Here is a 22029-nt window from a genome sequence, read left to right on the forward strand (position 1 = left end):
TTCCTCTCCAGGGGGTGTACTTGTACGTCAAGCTGCCTCAAGCCACAGAAATTGGAGATCAAAGAAATTGTGTTGTAGAGGTGTCATTACAAATATGCTGTATTTTGAAATTTGCCACCACCACTTTTATGCGTGGAGAATCCTTGAATAAGGTCTATTGAACCTGCAGGTTCCATGTGGGAAAAAATATCCTAAATTTTTTATTAATAACACCATTCTCCATCCACTGTAATTTACTAATTGAACAGCTATTGATAAGAGCTAGGTAAATGAGTAATCTGTTTGGTTAAGGGAATTGTAAATATAAATTACAATTGTTTTAGATCTATTCTACCTTATGATTGCTGGAGACAAATGTGAAACAAGTCATATTTCAGCAAACTGAAAAGCATGACAACATGACAGGTATTTCAGTCTCTTTTCCACAGTGAAGTGTATATATAGCTGTGTCTTATTTTTAGTATTGTAATTGCAGTCCTATGGCTTAATAATCTGTTGGTTGTATCCTATGGAAATCTGTGCACACTGACAGTAGCTCCAAATCTACCAAATTGATTCATGATTTCTAGAGTGTTTGAGCCAACTTTTCACTATATTATTTACAATTTGTATCATGTTAAATATTAACCACTATCGGTAGCCACTGTCACTTATACTACATAGGATACTAGGGGGTAACAAGCCCCCCCTAAGAACAATGTCTAATTGCTGACACAAAAAAACAAAGTTTGGAGAAAAAATTGTATGTGAATGAAGGTGATGCTTAGGTGAATAAATTATAAATGGAAATAAATGGCTACTGTTTACACTTCTTTTAGTTATTTCATGACATGCTTTCAGAAAGGGGCAGGTTTTTTTTATATCCCAGGATAACTGCTAAAATAGGAGTACAACTCATGAGCCCACCTCCTGCATCATTGCAGGGGAGAGATGCCAATTGAAGCTCTCTCTTAAAAATGTACGTAGCTATCTAGGTATATGTCATAAAATGTTGTGTAAAATAGCTAAAATAATATAAAGTAACATGAACTGTTGGAAATAATCACTAGTGGAATTATTTACAACTGCAATTAAGTTACTTAAAAAAATATATATACTGTATTTACTACCTCAGGATCTGGTAGTAAGGTTGCTAGCTAGCATTCCTAGCAGCTTATGCTAACAAGCTAGCTGGCTAGCAAGTTAGCATAAACTTGTGCTAACTGGGCTAGTCATTGTCTAAATGACAGGTAGACCCACATTCATTTCCATTAAGGAGTAACTAGCCCCCAGGGGCCTAGCATCATGCAATCATAATGACGGTAACATCAGGATTAGTAACATTGTGAGGAGACTACCTAAACCATTTAAACTGGAACAACCATTTCAAAAGATCTGCTTGGATTAGTTTAGCAAATGTATGTTACAGTATTTATCTTTTGTATAGCATAAGATGAATCAATGTACACGGATATTTAAAACATTTTAAAAAATCTACATTCAGTAAAGCATGCTAGAAAATATGAGGATGATAATAAGTATTGTACAAATTTGCATTTTTTAGGGTACCACCCCAGTGACAAACTTTACTTCCTTTTATGTGTCAATAATTCCTCATTATAACTTAGTGGGTATTGAGGGTATACTTAATAAGATTGTATCCTGGAAAACAGAAATGTACCCCTTTTTTGAGTGTGATGAATGTACTTAATTTAAAAAATATATACTCTATCCTCACATGAAAGGTATTGAACAGTACCACGTGAGATCATTGTGTGTACCTCTGAAGGTACATTGTGTATTTACATATTTTTGTAACCCAGGGAACAATCCCGTACCCTTATTTATAAGAGTGTATGGTAGGCTAAGTCCTGAAAAGGTCAGTTGTTTAGAAAATGTGCTTCATAATAGCACCACCTTAAAGCAGCATCACAAAAAACCCCTCAGGTACCTACTCCCTGTTCTTGCTAATGAGCAAAATATGTTTTAAGGCCCATTTTTTTTCTCTCAACCTACACAGGAAATAAGTAGTCCAGGCAGCTTAGCCCTTTGGCTATCTCAATAATGGGTTCACCTTAAACTCCCCTTCTAGAGGTGTTTGGAAATGCAAACATCATACTAACCCCAGGCTGCAGACTACCTTGGATTATGATTAGCTTGTTACCATACCAACACAAGACATGGATGATGTGTGCAGGGGGTGGTGTGCATGTTGTGCATGTGTGTTATTAGCCATCAACAATTACTTTGGACATACTGAAGGCTTCTGGACAGCTACAGTAATAGTGTAACTTTGATTTGTGCTGGTTCTATTTTTTAAAGCTTTAATCCCTGAGCAACACTAACTAACAGGTCTTCAGTAGCCCTCCCTCTGTGTATAGTAAGCAAGAGTTAGACACTCTTAAATAGAGCAGTGACCAATGAGGGGTGACAATAACCCAGTTTTTTTTAACTGTGCAATACATCAAATCTGTTCCACAATAACTGAAAGGCCGTGTGCAATTAATGTGTGTGCTGTTCTCTCTAGTAATTACATTCAAAAGGACAGCTTAATCATCTTTTGTATGGATGTCAATGCCGTAAATTAAGACAAATTATTAAAGTTTTCGCAACAATCTGAAAAACTGAGAATAACTGTGTAAAAAAACAGTTGTGTTAATGGTGGAAAATAGAAATGGCTAAAGCATGCATACAGTACTTACTTTATCTACGACATAATTGGATGTCACATACATAACTTAGTATTTCAGATACACTGGGGAAAAAGGGAAGAAAAATTAGCATGGACCAACAGTGTATGTCAAAACCACAGCTTTTTGGGGTTGGATATTTTGGGGGAAAATACACTTGAAGTTTGTCTTCCCCCAATTATAAGCAGCAAGCATACAACATTCTGTTTTAAATGTTACTGTGGGCAGCAGTGTGTGGGTAAAATCACTGGGGAAGCCAAGCCAGGAAAATATTGCCATATTATGTGTTATGATAATTGCATTGTTTGCCCTATAACCTGTTAGTTTATATGCCTTGCAACTGTTATATATATATATATATGCCTAAGGCCGAGACAAAGAAGACAAAACCGTAGAGCAACATCTGTCCGGTGAATTCCAAATAGCATATTGCATTTAACAAACACTTACATGACCTAGAGCTAATTTTCCTGACATTTTCTGACTATTAAACAACTATTGATTTAGAACCATGGAGAATTAGGCTACCGCAAGTCACAAAGAAAACTGAAGCTGCCTTCAATATACCAGCACCATTTCAACATCAACTCACCTATGCTTAGTCTAATACAGTGGCAACTAAAGGATACCAAAAACTACTAAGTTCAATCAACGTAAGCTACTAAATATGATGTGGCTGTCCATGGTACTGATGTGTGTGTGAGCGTGCGTGTGCATGCATACTTGCAAGTAAAAAAAAAACATGTTGACTCATCCTACTTGTAGAGAAAGGCCAATGCCATCATCCTCTTGTTCATGTTGCCAAAATGTTCTATCACTCTGTCATACAGTACATGCTTATTTTTTTTAACTAGGCAAGTCAGTGAAGAACACATTCTTATTTTCAATGACAGCTTGCCCCGGCAAAACTGGGCCAATTGTGTGCCTCCGAATGGGACTCCCAATCACAGCTAGATGTGATGCATCCTGGATTTGAACCAGGGAATGCAGTGACACCTCTTGCACTGAGATGCAGTGCCTTTGACCTCTGCGCCACTCGGGAGCCCTTTTAGTTTGCTGTCCTAGGCTACATCGCAAAAATGTATGCTCACTAGCTTAACGGCATTGTCCTCTGGTGGCTAGCTATAAAATACATTTTGATTTCTTTAGCACTGTTTTGGTTACTACATGATTCCATATCTGTTATTTCATAGTTTTGATGTCTTCACTATTATTATACAATGCAGAAAATAGTAAAAATAAAGAAAAAACATTGAATGAGTAGGTGTCCAAACTTTTGACACTGTACTGTATTGGTTTGCATGTATGTTATATATTATGTTCAACCAAAGTAAGTTGAGGAAAGTAAGTTGAGTGTTGAAATAAATAGGTTGCAACTTGAAATATACAGTTGGTTTGTCAATAATCAAATATTTGGTTAAAAAATGTTTTTTAAATTGAATTTACTTTTATCAGTTGTAGCAATTTTATTTTGTTTGAGAGTCATTTTTTAAAAGTATCAGTGTTGTATTTTGTATGTGTTTCATTATATTCTCAGTGAGACCATCAGTGGAAACGTCTAGAATATTTCCTTCGTTTGTGAATGTAAGGGGACTACTTTTACTCTACATGTGATTTTTTTCTCATTCTAACATTTTGAAACCACTCTGAATTCTTTGTTGCCACTCTATGACGTAAAAGGTGTAAGGTGCTTTGAACAACAGTCACTCTTCAAAGTTAGATTCACAGCAGCGTTCTAGAATTCTATATTTGGCTTTTGTTCTCTTCTCTCTACCACATTAAATATTCCACTTGAAGATGCAATATCTAACACTTTCTGAAAGTATCAAGTGAAGGACTGTAGTGATAGTAATAGACAATATAACTACGTTCAAATAATGTAACAATTATTGATGAGTGCATTATTGTCTAGAGCGAAAACCTAGCTGTCCACAACTGCACTGGATTGTTTTCACTCCTGTTCTTTACGCCACTAAATAACTGTGACCTCTGACACCCATCACTTACAGTTAGTAATTTGCTGCTGTAGTAGGCCTCTTTCATCTTCATTTACATTGACTGTGTCCAAAGTGGCACTCTATAGGGCTATTGCCATTTGGGACGCAGTCATTATGTACACGACGCAAAGCATCTCTTATGATGAAAGGCTCACGTTAGTCAGTCTGCCTCTCCAACAAAACTTAATAACAACATGACGTATGCATAAAAAAAAAAAATATTTTGGAAAAAGTTTATTGGTAAAATGTCATTAAAACAGATCATAGTTTTACATAAACATTTGTGCACTTCATGAACGGAAAAATAAACATTTTACAAAAGGTTAAGTATGCATGGTGATCTTTGGCTTGTGTGCTGCTGCTCGGCCATTGAAATCCATTTCATGAAGCTCCCATTTCATCATGCTCTGCCCTCTGACACCGTCTCCATACTGTCTGACCCACTTGGTAGGATCTTGCTCAGCAACTCTCCAGAGCTGTCTTTCTCTGCCCTTTTTCATTCAGGGGTCACTTTGGTCAAGGTATTGGGGTGGGGAGGGTTTTTTCCCCACTTCTTCCACACCCTCCGCAACAACCACCTTCACCACCTCTTCCACTGCAACCTACTCCTCCATCACTGTGGCAACTGCAGCGTCCTCCACTTGGCACTATGTAGTTCGGTCCGCAACCGCCACCACCATCCTTCCAGCCTTGACCTTATTGGCCCAGGAGGGGCAGCTGTGGGACTGCTCAGAGGTAACACATCTTCCGTCTGTGCACTTCTCGTAGTGGTGTCCCACCTCCACCTGCACTTTAGGCAGATCACCCTGTCGCATGTGTCTGCCAGGCGGCAATGTTCACCACATTTCTGGCACAGCTTGGGCTGGCCCAGGACTACCTGACATGATGACTCCTTGCTGTCCCCAGTCCACCTGACCGTGCTGCTGCTCCAGTTTCAACTGTTCTGCCTTATTATTATTCGACCATGCTGGTCATTTATGAACATTTGAACATCTTGGCAAAGTTCTGTTATAATCTCCACCCGGCACTGCCAGAAGAGGACTGGCCACCCCACATAGCCTGGTTGCTCTCTAGGTTTCTTCCTAGGTTTTGGCCTTTCTAGGGAGTTTTTCCTAGCCACCGTGCTTCTACACCTGCATTGCTTGCTGTTTGGGGTTTTAGGCTGGGTTTCTGTACAGCACTTTGAGATATCAGCTGATGTACGAAGGGCTATATAAATACATTTGATTTGATTTGATTTGGCCCTGGTAGTAAACATGGTCACTTTTCTCTCCAAGGACTATGGTGAATGGGATGGCTTTCAACCCACCATAGCCCCCGAGGTCCTCCCTCTGCTGGACAGTGACCCTCCAGGTCTCTGTCCAGATCCTATCTGGATCTTTCACCTGGGTTAGGGGCCCCTTCACATTGCAGTACCTGCCCAACCATACTGCAATGTCCTCTGGTTGTACGGTTTAATTGTACACATGGACAATAACAGTTTTAATGGTGTTGTCCGTCATCTTGGTCACCACAAACATCTCTGTCAAGGACCCCTGGGTGTTCAGAGTGTTCTGGATTTTCCCCCAGAACTTCCCCAGGAAGCAGTTTGGAACTTGGTAGTGAGTGTTGCAACTGAGGACAAACAATTTTTATACACTACGCGCTTCAGCACCTGGTGGTCCCGTTCTGTGAGCTGGTGTGGCCAACCATTTCGCAGCTGAGCTATTGTGGCTGGGCTGGTTTGAAACCGAGCTCCTTCTGATGGAAATTTCTGGAGAAATCAAACGGGATAACTCCATTAATATTCCTCCCTTATCCTACGAGGGGAAGCGCACAGCATGGTGCCTCCTTATGCCAGCCTGTGCTGCTGACATGATAGAGGCCCACTCCCTTTATAACCCAACATCAGGGAAAACTAAGTGGGTGCAAACAAGCCGAGGAAGCTAGCAGGCAAAGCAAGACCAAGCAAGGCTAACAGGGCCTACCAACACCACAGGACACAAAACAAGCTATCTAGCACAACACCCTACTAAGCTAGCTACAATGAGGACAACATTTAAACTAGAAAGACACACCAAACAAGACAAATAATAAAGACTAGTAGTCTACATATTATGGTAGTTACTCTTACAGTAGACATCAACAACCATGTATCTGCCACTAGCAAATCAAATCAAATGTATTTATATAGCCCTTCTTCCATCAGCTGATATCTCAAAGTGCTGTACAGAAACCCAGCCTAAAATCCCAAACAGCAAGCAATGCAGGTGTAGAAGCACGGTGGCTAGGAATACACATTCATTGGTGGTACTGGTAACTCTAATATTCACTTGAAAGGTACCCTGGGAAATATGCAAATAAGGTTTAAAAACAAACAACAGGGCTATTAATTTTGGTCCTGGAGCTTTTTGCCATTTCTGGTTTTGAAAATTTGTCTGGTTCTTTAAATAACCATCCCATGTATGATTCTTCAAATACTCTAAAATGGTTCCCTTATGGCAAGGGTGTCAAACATTCCATAGCCAACTGCTGTGTTTTTTTCTCCTTTCAATTATGATCTACACAACCAGGTGAGGGCAGTTCCTTACTAATTGGTGACCTTAACTCCTCAATCAAATACAAGGGAAGAGCGAAAACGTGCAGACACTCGGACATCCATGAAATGAGCTTGACATATGTGCCATATGGCATCACTCTCTCGCTTAGGCCTGGCTCGCAGTCAGTGTTGCAATTCATCTCAGAAGCGTTCAATGGGATTGAAGTCAGAGCTCTGTGCAGGCCAGTTAAGTTCATCCACTCCAATCTCAACAAACCATTTATGTATGGACCTCACTTTGTGCACAGGGACATTGTCATGCTGAAACAGGAAAGGGCATTCCCCAAACTATTGTCACAAAGTTGGAAGCACAGAATCATCTACAATTTTTTTTAACTAGGCAAGTCAGTTAAGAACTAATTCTTATTTACATTGATGGCCTACCCCAGCCAAACCCAGCCAACACTGGGCCAATTGAGCATAGTGTCACCAAGATGGCATAGCAGTCAGACGTCTTTTGTCCTCGTCTTGTTGTGTCCCGCAAATACATTTACAACTTTCTTCGGATACCTTTTTATATACATATTTTTTCTTTTCCATGAACTCATCTTCAAAACACTCTCCTGCAACGCGCCTCACCAATTTATATTAAAAAAATAATCAAATCTGTAATCCTCCATAGAAGCTAACCAGAAGCTAGCCAGAAGCTAACCAGAAGCTAGCCAGAAGCTAGCCTGAAGCTAAACAGAAGCTAGTTAGCTTCTTTACTGGCTAATCGTTAGTATTCAGGTAACCACGGTTAGTGGTAATCAGCTATCCTTCAGCTCGAAAATCTATCGCCAGTTTTGTACGGCGCGTCTCGGACCGGAACATACCGGACCTATTTTTCTCTCCATCTTCACGAAATTCAACCGCAAGCTCTGGACATTTATACCTGGATCTGGCAGCTAGCTAGCTGCTATCCGTGTGACTATCGGCTTACGTCGATTCCGGAGCAAACATCAATAACTCCGGAGCTAGCCAGCTGAAGAGTTCCATCAGTCTCTCCTGGGCTACAATCACCTATCCAGACCCGTTTTACTGCCAACGCGGAGCCCCACCGGGCCTTCACAACTGGACTACCGACGTTATCTGCCCGAGGGAGTTATCCAGCTGGCTCCTCCATCGCGACGTTACCTGAACGCCCATCTGCGGTCCGCTAATCGTTAGCTGTCTTATCGGCTGCTATCTGAATAGACCTATCGGACAATTTTTTTCTTTTTTCATGGGCCTCTATAACTATATCTGTTTATTTTTTTGCAAATTGGATTGATCCCCTCTGCCACACGGAACCCCACTATTCCTACCGACGGAAACGCACGAGGTGGCTAAAAACAGATCTCCATCCTATGCTAGCTTGCTACCGATGGCCCGGCTAGCTGTCTGAATCGCCGTGACCCCAACCAACCTCACTACTCACTGGACTCTTTTGATCACTCAACTAAGCATGCCTCTCCTTAATGTCAATATGCCTTGTCCATTGCTGTTCTGGTTAGTGTTTATTGGCTTATTTCACTGTAGAGCCTCTAGTCCTCCTCACTATACCTTATCCAACCTATTAGTTCCACCACCCACACATGCAATGACATCTCCTGGTTTCAATGATGTTTCTAGAGACAATATCTCTCTCATCATCACTCAATGCATAGGTTTACCTCCACTCTATTCACATCCTACCATATCTTTGTCTGTACATTATACCATGAAGCTATTTTATTGCCCCCAGAAACCTCGTTTTACTCTCTCCAGATGTTCTAGAAGACCAATTCTCATTGCTTTTAGCCATACCCTTATCCTACTCCTCCTATTTTCCTCTGGTGATGTAGAGTTGAATCCAAGCCCTGCAGTGCCTAGCTCCACTCCTATTCCCCAGGCGCTCTCTTTTGATGACTTCTGTAACCGTAATAGCCTTGGTTTCATGCATGTTAACATTGGAAGCCTCCTCCCTAAGTTTGTTTTATTCACTGCTTTAGCACACTCTTCCAACCAGGATGTTCTAGCTGTGTCTGAATCCTGGCTTAGGAAGAACACCAAAAATTCTGAAATTTTCATCCCAAACTACAACATTTTCAGACAAGCTAGAACTGCCAAAGGGGGCGGTGTTGCAATCTACTGCAAAGATAGCCTGCAGAGTTCTGTCCTACTATCCAGGTCTGTACCCAAACAATTTGAACTTCTACGTTTAAAAATCCACCTCTCTAAAAACAAGTCTCTCACTGTTGCCGCGTGCTATAGACCACCCTCTGCCCCCAGCTGTGCTCTGGACACCATATGTGAACTGATTGCCCCACATCTATCTTCAGAGCTCGTGCTGCTAGGCGACCTAAACTGGTACATGCTTAACACCCCAGCCATCCTACAATCTAAGCTTGATGCCCTCAATCTCACACAAATTATCAATGAGCCTACCAGGTACCTCCCCAAAGCTGTAAACACGGGGACCCTCATAGATATCATCCTAACCAACTTGCCCTCTAAATACAGCTCTGCTGTCTTCAACCAAGATCTCAGCGATCACTGCCTCATTGCCTGCATCCGTAATGGGTCAGCGGTCAAACGACCTCCACTCATCACTGTCAAACGCTCCCTGAAACACTTCAGCAAGCAGGCCTTTCTAATTGACCTGGCCGGGGTATCCTGGAAGGATATTGATCTCATCCCGTCAGCAGAGGATGCCTGGTTATTTTTTTAAATGCCTTCCTAACCATCTTAAATAAGCATGCCGCATTCAAGAAATTTAGAACCAGGAACAGATATAGCCCTTGGTTCTCCCCAGACCTGACTGCTCTTAACTAACACAAAAACATCTTATGGCGTTCTGCATTAGCATCGAACAGCCCCCGTGATATGCAGCTTTTCAGGGAAGCTAGAAACCATTACACACAGGCAGTTAGAAAAGCCAAGGCTAGCTTTTTCAAGCAGAAATTTGCTTCCTGCAACAGTAACTCAAAAAGGTTCTGGGACACTGTAAAGTCCATGGAGAATAAGCACACCTCCTCCCAGCTGCCCACTGCACTGAAGATAGGAAACACTGTCACCACTGATAAATCCACTATAATTGAGAATTTCAATAAGCATTTTTATATGGCTGGCCATGCTTTCCAACTGGCTACCCCTACCCCGGTCAACATCACTGCACCCCCCACAGCAACTCGCCCAAGCCTTCTCCATTTCTCCTTCTCCCAAATTCAGTCAGCTGATGTTCTGAATGAGCTGTAAAATCTGGACCCCTACAAATTAGCCAGGCTAGAAAATCTGGACCCTTTCTTTCTAAAATTATCTGCCGAAATTGTTGCCACCCCTATTAGGCCTGTTCAACCTCTCTTTTGTGTCGTCTGAGATTCACAAAGATTGGAAAGCAGCTGCGGTCATCCCCCTCTTCAAAGGGGGGGACACTCTTAACCCAAACTGCTACAGACCTATATCTATCCTACCCTGCTTTTCTAAGGTCTTCGAAAGCCAAGTCAACAACAGATTACCGACCATTTCGAATCTTACCATACCCTCTCTGCTATGCAATCTGGTTTCAGAGCTGGTCATGGGTGCACCTCATCCACGCTCAAGGTCCTAAACGATATCTTAACCGCCATCGATAAGAACAATTACTGTGCAGCCGTATTCATTGATCTGGCCAAGGCTTTCGACTCTGTCAATCACCACACCCTCATCGGCAGACTCTACAGCCTTGGTTTCTCAAATGATTGACTCGCCTGGTTCACCAACTACTTCTCTGATAGAGTTCAGTGTGTCAAATCGGAGGGTCTGCTGTCCGTACCTCTGGCAGTCTCTATGGGGGTGCCACAGGGTTCAATTCTTCTTCTCTATATACATCAATGATGTCACTCTTGCTGCTGGTGAGTCTCTGAACCACCTCTACGCAGACGACACCATTCTGTATACTTCTGGCCCTTCTTTGGACACTGTGTTAACAACCCTCCAGGCAAGCTTCAATGACATACAACTCTCCTTCCGTGGCCTCCAATTCCTCTTAAATACAAGTAAAACTAAATGCATGCTCTTCAACCGATCGCTGCCTGCACCTGCCCGCCTGTCCAACATCACTACTCTGGACGGCTCTGACTTAGAATACGTGGACAACTACAAATACCTAGGTGTCTGGTTAGACTGTAAAGTCTCCTTCCAGACGCACATCAAACATTTCCAATCCAAAGTTAAATCTAGAATTGGCTTCCTATTTCGCAACAAAGCATCCTCCACTCATGCTGCCAAACATACCCTTGTAAAACTGACCATCCTACCAATCCTCGACTTCGGCGATGTCATTTACAAAATAGCCTCCAATACCCTACTCAACAAATTGGATGCAGTCTATCACAGTGCCATCCGTTTTGTCACCAAAGCCCCATATACTACCCACCATTGCGACCTGTACGCTCTCGTTGGCTGGCCTTCGCTTCATACTCGTCGCCAAACCCACTGGCTCCATGTCATCTACAAGACCCTGCTAGGTAAAGTCCCCCCTTATCTCAGCTCGCTGGTCACCATAGCATCACCCACCTGTAGCACGCGCTCCAGCAGGTATATCTCTCTGGTCACCCCCAAAACCGATTCTTCCTTTGGCCGCCTCTCCTTCCAGTTCTCTGCTGTCAATGACTGGAACGAACTGCAACAATCTGTGAAGCTGGAAACTCTTATCTCCCTCACTAGCTTTAAGCACCAACTGTCAGAGCAGCTCACAGATTACTGCACCTGTACATAGCCCACCTATAATTTAGCCCAAACAACTACCCTACCGAATGTATTTTATTTTGTTTATTTATTTATTTATTTTGCTCCTTTGCACCCCATTATTTTTATTTCTACTTTGCACATTCTTCCAATGCAAATCTACCATTCCAGTGTTTTACTTGCTATATTGTATTTACTTTGCCACCATGGCCTTTTTTTTGCCTTTGTCTCCCTTACTTACCTCATTTGCTCACATCGTATATAGACTTGTTTCTACTGTATTATTGACTGTATGTTTGTTTTACTCCATGTGTAACTCTGTGTCGTTGTATGTGTCAAACTGCTTTGCTTTATCTTGGCCAGGTCGCAATTGTAAATGAGAACTTGTTCTCAACTTGCCTACCTGGTTAAATAAAGGTGAAGTAAAAAAAAATAATAAAACAGCCCTATGGGACTCCTAATCATGGCCAGATGTGATGCCTCTTGTACTGAGATGCAGTGTCTTATGCCACTGCACCACTCGGGTGTTCTGTAGGGTTAAGATTTCACTTCACTGGAACTTACGGGCCAAGTCCGAACCATGAAAAACAGCCCCAGACCATTATTCCTCCTCCACCAATCTTTACTCTTGGCACTATGCATTGGGTCAGCTAGCTTTCTCCTGGTATCCGCCAAATCCTGGTTCGTCCGTCAGACTGCCAGATGGTGAAGCGTGATTCATCACTCCAGAGAACGCGTTTCCACCACTCCAGAGTCCAATGGCGGCAAGCTTTACAAAACTCCAGCCAAGGCTTAGCATTGGGCATGGTGATCTTAGACTTGTGTGTGGCTGCTCAGCCGTGGAAACTAATTTAATGAAGCTCCCGATGATCAGTTATTGTGCTGACGTTGCTTCCAGAGGCAGTTTTGAACTCGGTAGTGAGTTATGCCACTCGTGGGCAGGCAATTTTTACGCGGTACGTGCTTCAGCACTCGGTGGTCCTGTTCTGTTTGCTTGTGTGGCCTACCACTTCGCGGCTGAGCCATTGTTGCTCCTTTCCACTTCACATTAACAACACTTACAGTTGACTAGGGCAGCTCTAGCAGAACAGAATTTTGATGAACTGATTTTTGAAAAGGTAGCATCCCATGACAGTGCCACATTGAAGGTCACTGAGACCTTCAGTAAGACCATTCTACTGCCAATGTTTGTCCATGGAGATTTCATGGCTGTGTTTTCAATTTTATAATTTTTTTATAAGGGAAGGGCAAGGTGTTGAAGAGTAGCAGCTCGATGGAGGTGACAGTTGTGTTTGCCCCTATTTTGTCCATGGTTGCTGGAGGGGTTGGTGCTGGGGCTGAAACTTGGGATTGTGCTGGTGTTGGGACTTCGACTGGAAAATTTGAGTTGGTGATGGGTCTGTTGCTGGGAGTGGGAAACGGGAATTAGGCTGGTGCTGGTGCTGGTATTGGGTCAGTAGAAAGGAGGAAAGACAGCCTGAGGATCAAGCAGGTCAATGGTGGAACTTGCCAGTGGTCCGTCCGCTCCGGGTGAATGTTAGATGTTTGATCACTCCTCCACGCCTCGTCTGGTGTTCTGGTGTTGAGGCTGGCACTGAATTCAGGAGGCTGGGTCAGTGCTGATATTTGGACTGGTGCTGGATCTATAGAGGAGAGGAAGGACAACCTGAGGAGCAAGCAGACACACATGGAAGCTCTAGACCTGGAGGTCAGTGGTGGCAGTGCTCCTGAGGTCTGCTTGCTCCGGATGAAGGTCTGAACTTTGGTCCCACTTCCGCCCTCTTGTGGTTGTGAATAGTTCCTGATTCTGGGCTGGTCGTTGTTCGGTGAGAGGGATAAGTGTAGAGCAGTGCTTTCAAGCCTGTTCCTGGAGTGCTACCCTCCTGTAGGTTTTTGCTCCATCCCCAGTTGTAACTGATCTGATTCAGCTTATTAACCAGCTAATTATTAAAATCAGGTGCGTTAGATTAGGGTTGGAGTGAAAACCTATAGGACAGTAGCTCCTCAGGAGCAGAGTTGGGGAGTCCTGGTTAGAGGGAGGTAGGGGTAGAGAGAGTAAGGGAGGGTTGGGGGTAGAGAATGTGTCTATTGGCCCTGGCTGGTGCTGGGGGCATAGTGGGTGGCATTGGGCGTGGAGGAGGAGCGATGCAGCAGCGAGGCTGGACGCTGAAGGCCTAAGACAGGTCTGGGGTTGGTTTGGGTGGCACGGAGGGAGGTTTAGATGGTGATGTATTTCCATCTTGCCACCCCCCATACCGTCCTCTCCTGGTTCAGGTCTTTATGGAAGTCTGATGGCATGGTCACTGAGAAGAATGGTGATCCTTCTCCTCAAGGTCATTCAGTCCACGGTTTGTTATTGTTAGCCCCTGGTGTTCCTTGTCTCCCTAAGGACCTACTTGACGATGATGGTCTTCCACTGCTGGCGGAGTTGGGTGGTGCATCGGCCAGGAGGACAATTCAGGATGTTCTCCACTGTCAAGCGAGGTAGGGTCATCAACCTGTTGGGGGAGACAGAGGGAACAAACAGTGTTCAGACCTGCCTGGCCATGGAGCACTCAACAAAAAGGTGGTAGATGTTTTCTGTATCAGTGCATCCGTGGGATATACATGAATTCCCTAGTGTTCTGTTATAATCTCCACCTGGCACAGCCAGAAGAGGACTGGCCACCCCTCAGAGCCTGGTTCCTCTCTAGGTTTCTTCCTAGGTTCCTGCCTTTGTATGGAGTTTTTAGCCCCCATGCTTTTGCATTGCTTGCTGTTTGGGGTTTTAGGCCGGGTTTCTGTATAGCACTTTGTGGCATCGGTTGATGTAAAAGGGGCTTTATAAATACATTTGATTTAAATTGATTGTGGGGGAGGCAACGATGAACACCCATCCATGAGATGTCTTTCTGAGATGTATTAAACAGCGGTACCAGAGTGCTAAGTGTAGAACCAAAAGGTTCCTTAGCAGCTTCTACCCCCAAGCCATAAGACTCATTAACAACTAAACAAATGGGCACTGGACTTTTACAGTGCCCCCCCTATTTGTTTTGTACACCACTGCTACTCGCTGTTTATTATCTATGCATAGTCACTTCACCCCGACCTCTACCTCTGTACCCCCGCACACTGACTCGGTACCGGTACCCCCTGTGTATAGCCTCGTTATTGTAACTTGTTTTTTTTTTCTTTAGTTTATTTGGTAAATACTTTTTTAACTCTTCTTGAACTGCACTGTTGGTTATGGGCTTGTAAGTAAGCATTTCACGGTAAGGAAATTGTATTTGGCGCAAGTGACAAATAGTTTGATTTGATTTTGTTTGTTTGTGATGCAGTGGTGATTGGGCACAGTGTGTTCAATGGTGCTGAGTCTAAAGGGTTCTGAGGATGGGTGATGCTGCGTCTCAGTTGCTCCATCTGGGTTAGCCTGACAAAGGCTAACATCATGCATTCAATCTTCTTGCTGGTTGCTCTGTCTGGGGGAAACACCCTGTTTGCAATGGCTTGCAAAGGTATTCACCCCCTTGGCATTTTTCCTATTTTGTTGCCTTACAACCTGGAATTAAAATAGATTTTTTGATGGTTTGTGTCATTTGATTTACACAACATGCCTACCACTTTGAAGATGCAATTTTTTTTCTTCTTGTGGACAGATACTCCAATCTCCGCTGTTGGTCTCTTTGGTCTCGTTGTTGCCTTCGCTGATTAATCCCTCCTTTCCTGGTCTGTGACCTTTGGTGGGTGGCCCTCTCTTGGCAGGTTTGTTGTGGTGGTATATTCTTTCCATTTTTTTAATAATGGATTTCATGGTGCTCTGTGGGAATTTCAAAGTTTTGGATATTTTTTATAACCCAACCCCGATCTGTACTTCTCCACAACTTTGTCCCTGACCTGTTTGGAGAGCTCCTTGGTCTTCATGGTACCGCTTGCTTGGTGGTGCCCCTTAGTGTTTCTGCAGAATCTGGGACCTTTCAGAACAGGTATATATGTACTGAGATCATATGACAGATCATGTGACACATAGATTGCACGAAGGTGGACTTTATTTAACTTATAATGTGACTTCTGAAGGTAATTGGTTGTCACTAGATCTTATTTATTGGCTTCAAAGCAAATACGTATGCACGCACCTCTTTTCAGCCTTTTCTTTTTTTTCATTTAATTTCACCAATTTGGACTAGCTCACTGAGCTCACTGTCAGTGACGGCAGCCTACTATGGGGTCAGAGGTTTGTCATACCACACACACTCTAGCAATAGTAAGCGAAATTGGTCCATCAGGGCCTCCATCGCATTGAGGTCACAAAGAACAGGGACAGAGCAACCATATTCTAGTCCTTCATGTACGCCGACATCGACAGAGGTGTCCAAATGTGTGCCCTGCAACATACTCAAACCACATCAGATGAAAGAGCCCCTCCACCTACACGAGGTTCCAGTCTTACTGAAGGTCTCAGTGACTTTCAATGTGGCACTGTCATGGGATGCCACCTTTTCAAAAATCAGTTCATCAAAATTCTGTCCTGTTAGAGCTGCCCTAGTCAACTGTAAGTGTTGTTAATGCGAAGTGGAATGGAGAAACAATGGCTCAGCCGCGAAGTGGTAGGCCACACAAGCAAACAGAACAGGACCGCCGAGTGCTGAAGCACGTACCGCATAAAAATTGCCTGCCCACGAGTGGCATAACTCACTACCGAGTTCAAAACTGCCTCTGGAAGCAACGTCAGCACAATAACTGTTCATCGGGAGCTTCATGAAATTAGTTTCCACGGCTGAGCAGCCACACACAAGTCTAAGATCACCATGCCCAATGCTAAGCCTTGGCTGGAGTGGTGTAAAGCTTGCCGCCAAATGGTCTAGCACCGCTTGCGCTCAGCCAAGCACCACTTAAAGAAATGTGCACGCGATTGCTTAACCAAGAGATGGATTGCCATCACCAGCACAGTGCCTGATGTCAAGGAGGACGATGACAACACTAATTAATGCTTCCTCGGGTCACGGCAGTCATTTAACGCGCCAGCCACCAGGGCCACCTGTGAATGTGATGCCTCCAGCTGAGGCAGCTTCACAAAATTCATGACCAATCTACTTGGCTGCTGGCAGTTTGTAATGTTTTGTCTACTGAGAGAGATGTCCTTACATAAACGCTTGGTATGCTTCCACCGAAAAGTGTGTATGTATGTATGTATGTATGTAATGTATATATATCACTACCATTCAAAAGTTTAGGGTCACTTGTCCATGTTTTTGAAAGAGAAGCATGTTTTTTTGTCCAATAAAATAACATCAAATTGATCAGAAATACAATGTAGACATTGTTAATGTAAATGACTATTGAACCTGGAAACGGCTTTTACATATGTTTTTTTAATAATACAGCTACCCCCCTACTTTGTGCAATTTCCGCCTGAAGACATACCCAAATCTAACAGCCTGTAGCCCAGGCACAGAACCAAGGATATGCATATTATTGGCACCATTTGAAAGAAAACACTCTGAAGTTTGTGTAAATGTGAATTGAATGTAGGAGAACACAATAGATCTGGTTATGATAAAACTATGAAAGAAAACATGTTTTTTTATTTCATTTTTGTATCATCATCTTTAAAATGAAAAGATTAGCAAACATGCAGATAGGATGACGGGGACAATTTCAGTGAAAAATATAAGAGGGCAACAGTACTTGTGCAAAGGTTCAGAATGATAACTTCCAAAATGAGTGTGCTACATGACATTTATCATGTCTCCATTTCACTTTGGCCATTGTTGTGGGCCTGCCCTCCCCTCAACAGCCTCAAATAGGCTATTTCATGTGGTTTGGGGTGGGACGGCAGATACACGCATCTCACATTTCATGAAATTACATGTATATATATAGCTTCTAAAATAAAATAAAAATCACAAATAACATTTTATATTATTAATTTCAAACAAAGGCATTAGCATGATAAGAACTTACCAGTCCAAAACGATGTCCTCTCCCATTCAAAATATATTCCTCCACAATCGCTAAATGAATCATCTGAGAACAATCTCTCTCTCACTTTCCCAATCAATTTATTCTAAAATTGTGTGTACATCTGTATATCTAGACTTAGATTTAGCTTTCCCTGACTTAGTCACCATACTGATGGATAAATAAACAGCTGAATTTGCCTAGAAGGCCAGCATCCCTGTAATGGCTGTCGTAGGTTGAAGAAGGTGAGGACCAAGGTGCAGCGTGGTACATGTTCATCTTTTATTATGAATTGAACGCTGAATGGAAAAACAACAAAAGAGAATGAACGAAACCAAAACAGTTCTGTCTGGTACAGAATACAAAAACAGAAAACAACTACCCACAAACACAGGTGGGAACAGGCTACCTAAGTATGGTTCTCAATCAGAGACAACGATTGACAGCTGCCTCTGATTGGGAACCATACCAATCCAAACACATAGAAATACAACACATAGAACAAAACAGAGAATGAAAAACATAGAATGCCCACCCCAACTCACGCCCTGACCAAACCAAAATAGAGACATAAAAAAGGAACTAAGGTCAGGACTTGACAATCCCGGAGATGCCTCTTCATTGTTGACGTTGAGACTGGTGAACAGTTGATGTTGAGATGTGTCTGTTACTTGAACTCTGACGCATTTATTTGGGCTGCAATCTGAGGTGCAGTTAACTCAAATGAACTTATCCTCTACAGCAAAGGTAACTCTGGGTCTTCCTTTCCTGTGGTGGTCCTCATGAGAGCCATTTTCATAATAGCACTTGATGGGTTTTGCGACTGCACTTGAAGAAACTTTCAAAGTTCTTGACATTTTCTGGATTGACTGACCTTCATTTCTTAACAGTTAATCCTATCTGAGAGGCAGATGTCTCAACTAGGCACCTGGAAATGCAAATGCACTACGCTAAATGCTAAATGTACTCGTCAAAACTCAAACGTTCATTAAAACACACATACAGGGTATTGAATTAAAGCTACACTCGTTGTGAATCTAGCCAACAAGTCAGATTTTTAAAATGCTTTTCGGCGAAAGCATGAGAAGCTATTATCTGATAGCATGCAACACCCCAAAATGCCTGAAGGCGACGTAAAAAAAATAATTAGCGTAGCCGGCGCTACACAAATAGCAGAAATAAAATATAAGACATTCATTACCTTTGACGAGCTTCTTTCTTGGCACTCCTATATGCCCCATAAACATAACTATTGGGTCTTTTTTTTGATTAAATCGGTCCATATATACCCAAAATAGCCATCTATGGAAACTGTGTAATTCAGAAAAAAACATTGTTTCAAAACGCTGCGTCATTTTTTTAAATAAAAAAGTTGACGATAAACTTTCACAAAACACTTCGAAATACTTTTGTAATCCAACTTGAGGTATTAGTAAACGTTTATAATCTATCCAAATGATCACGGGGCGATGTGTATTCAATAGCTCCACGTCTTGAAATCATGGTCGGAAATCTCTCCTCCAAAACATCCTGTCGGAGACCGGAAGAAATGGAATCCCTTTCCTTTGTTTGACCAAGAAATAACTCTCAGGAAAATGACGACAATGGCGACATCGTGTGGAAGCTGTGGGAATTGCATCCTTGGTCCTATTTAATTTGGTGTCATACATACATGCAAGTGGCGCATGAATATTATTTTCAGCTTTCAGTGACCAGTTTTTCTTGCGCTTTTCGATGAAACACACGCTCTGTTATAGTCACAGCCGTGATTTAACCAGTTTTAGAAACTTCAGAGTGTTTTCTATCCACACATACTAATCATATGCATATACTATATTCCTGGCATGAGTAGCAGGACGCTGAAATGTTGCGCGATTTTTAACAGAATGTTCGAAAAAGGAGGGGGTAGACTGAAGAGGTTTTAAAGTAATGATGGACTGTCATTTCTCTTTGCTTATTTGAGCTGTTCTCATCATAATATAGACTTGGTCTTTTACCAAATAGGGCTATCTTCTGTAAACCACCCCTTCCTTGTCAAAACATAACTGATTGGCTCAAAAGCTTTGAGAAGGAAATAAATTAACTTTAACATGGCACACCTGTTAATTGAAATGCATTCCAGGTGACTACCTCATGCAGCTGGTTGAGAATGTCCAAAGCTGTCATCAAGGCAAAGGGTGGCTACTATGAAGAATCTAAAATACAATATATTTTGATTTGTTTAACACTTACTTGGTTACTCCATTTGAGGTCCATGCAGAATTGTTTTTTATTGATCGGTGTGGAAGAACTTGAATGGCCTGCTTAAAGCCCTGACCTCAACCCCATCGAAAACTTTAGGATGAATTGGAACGTTGACTGTGAACCAGGGATAATCACCCGACATCAGTGCCCGACCTCACTAATGCTCTTGTGGCTGAATGGAAGCAAGTCCCCACAGCAATGGTCCAAAATCTAGTGGAAAGCCTACCAACTCTACATTAATGCCCATGATTTTGGAATGAGATGATCGACGAACAGGTCTCCACATGCTTTTGGTCATGTAGCATAGTAACTGAATTGAAATACTCACCTTTTTTACTTACCAATGTTTCCTCTTAATAGAAAAAAATAGCATTGCACTCTCGCTTTCACCGGAGGTTTGAAGGTCATCTATTGAAATTATTCATTAAAAATTCCTGCGTCTGATCTTTTTCCTTTGTGCAGTTTGGCTCTGCATTGGCAACAAAGGTTGCTTTGAGAAATACTGTAATATCTTATTTTTTTCTAATCCTATCCTTATCCAGATTTCAGGTACATCAAAACACAATGTTCAGATGCATTTACAATGGTGGACATTCTTTAGACTGTAATACTGATACAAACCACTGGGGTTTCTGTCTTTTGTGGTCTCTCACTTGACCTGGACTGTTGGTAAATATCCCTTAATCGCTCACTGTCATCCATTAAATGGTAACTAGGCTGTAATCTATGTGTGTAAAATCATAGGCCTACGTTAATGTTCTTAAGAACTCTGATATCTGATGCCTGACCTATAGATCTGTAGCAGTACTCATAATACCACAGATTCATTACTGGTCTATTACATGTAACAATGCATTAGGTCAGATTGATGCTTTTCAAACGAAGCCAGACATGGTGGTAAGTCATTAACCCCCTAACATGTCATTTTGGAAACACTGTTTTAAAGACGTTCAGAAACTGATACTCTCACTGACTCTGCTGCTGCCGAACATTTGAAGTTCAGAGGCTTTGCAGTTTCACAGAGTAAGTTGCAATCAGGGACTGGTGTTGTCAGGGGCTGCATGGAGCTATGAGTTAAGGATCTATTAAAATAGGAATAATTTCCCACCGCCTTTCATGGGACTGTGTGGGCAGCAGTTCATTAAGGAGACAGCTTGGGGAGCAGGGCAGATAAAAGACAGTGGGGCTCAGCTATGCTCATCCCAAATGGCACCCTATTTCCTATTTAGGATACTGGTCAAAAGTAGTGCACAATACAGGGAATAGGGTGCAATTTGGAACACATCACAGACTCAGGCGTTGGGGGTTATTGATGAGAGACTGCAGTAGACCTCGGAGCTGTGCTGTTCGCTGCTGCATCAGGCACTGCTTGATGATGAGAGCCGTGTTTTAGCTCATTTTAACAGATTGCTCAATTATTTAAAAGTTTGCTTTCTATATCAATCCCTCTTTTTACATATTCTTTAATAAGAACTGCAGAAAACTTAAATATGCAGAGGTCTTGGAATACCAGATAAATTGTCAATATAGCTCCAGCAGACACATCCAAATGATGAAAGTGCCATTGTGTTTTGTAATGTTCTTTAACAGTATTGCAAACTGAACATCAATAAGCTTAAATTATAAATCTATTATGGCTTTTCAATTACAAAATACTCTTAAGGTACAATATAGTATTGTTGGTGGAACTTTCATTGAGTAGTAATGTAGTTGCATGTCATTGAGTTGAATCTCTGTTTCAGGATCAAACAAAGGATTTAACACTGAAAACACAACAATACTTGGCTGTAGATGTGAAAGTGCAACTTTTGTAAACAAATAGCCTATGAAATATATTGTAGCTTTACCCATTGAAAGATGGATTGACATATTTCAATAGTCATCTCCCCACGCACAACTCCTGTGACAATTATCCAATTCACTGAGCAAAAGGTTC

The 22029-nt window shown here is 42.2% G+C and overlaps 1 protein-coding gene across 1 annotated transcript in view; it reads right to left on the reverse strand.

Annotated features, from left to right (window-relative positions):
• LOC110535563 (cadherin-18) overlaps positions 1 to 22029 on the reverse strand; it is a 504366-nt gene that overhangs the window by 465646 nt on the left and 16691 nt on the right. The gene's annotated exons all lie outside the window — the stretch shown is intronic.

This window comes from Oncorhynchus mykiss, chromosome 11 (genome assembly GCF_057628025.1).
Source record: "Oncorhynchus mykiss isolate SJ-2025 chromosome 11, ASM5762802v1, whole genome shotgun sequence".
Taxonomy (NCBI): Eukaryota; Metazoa; Chordata; class Actinopteri; order Salmoniformes; family Salmonidae; genus Oncorhynchus; species Oncorhynchus mykiss.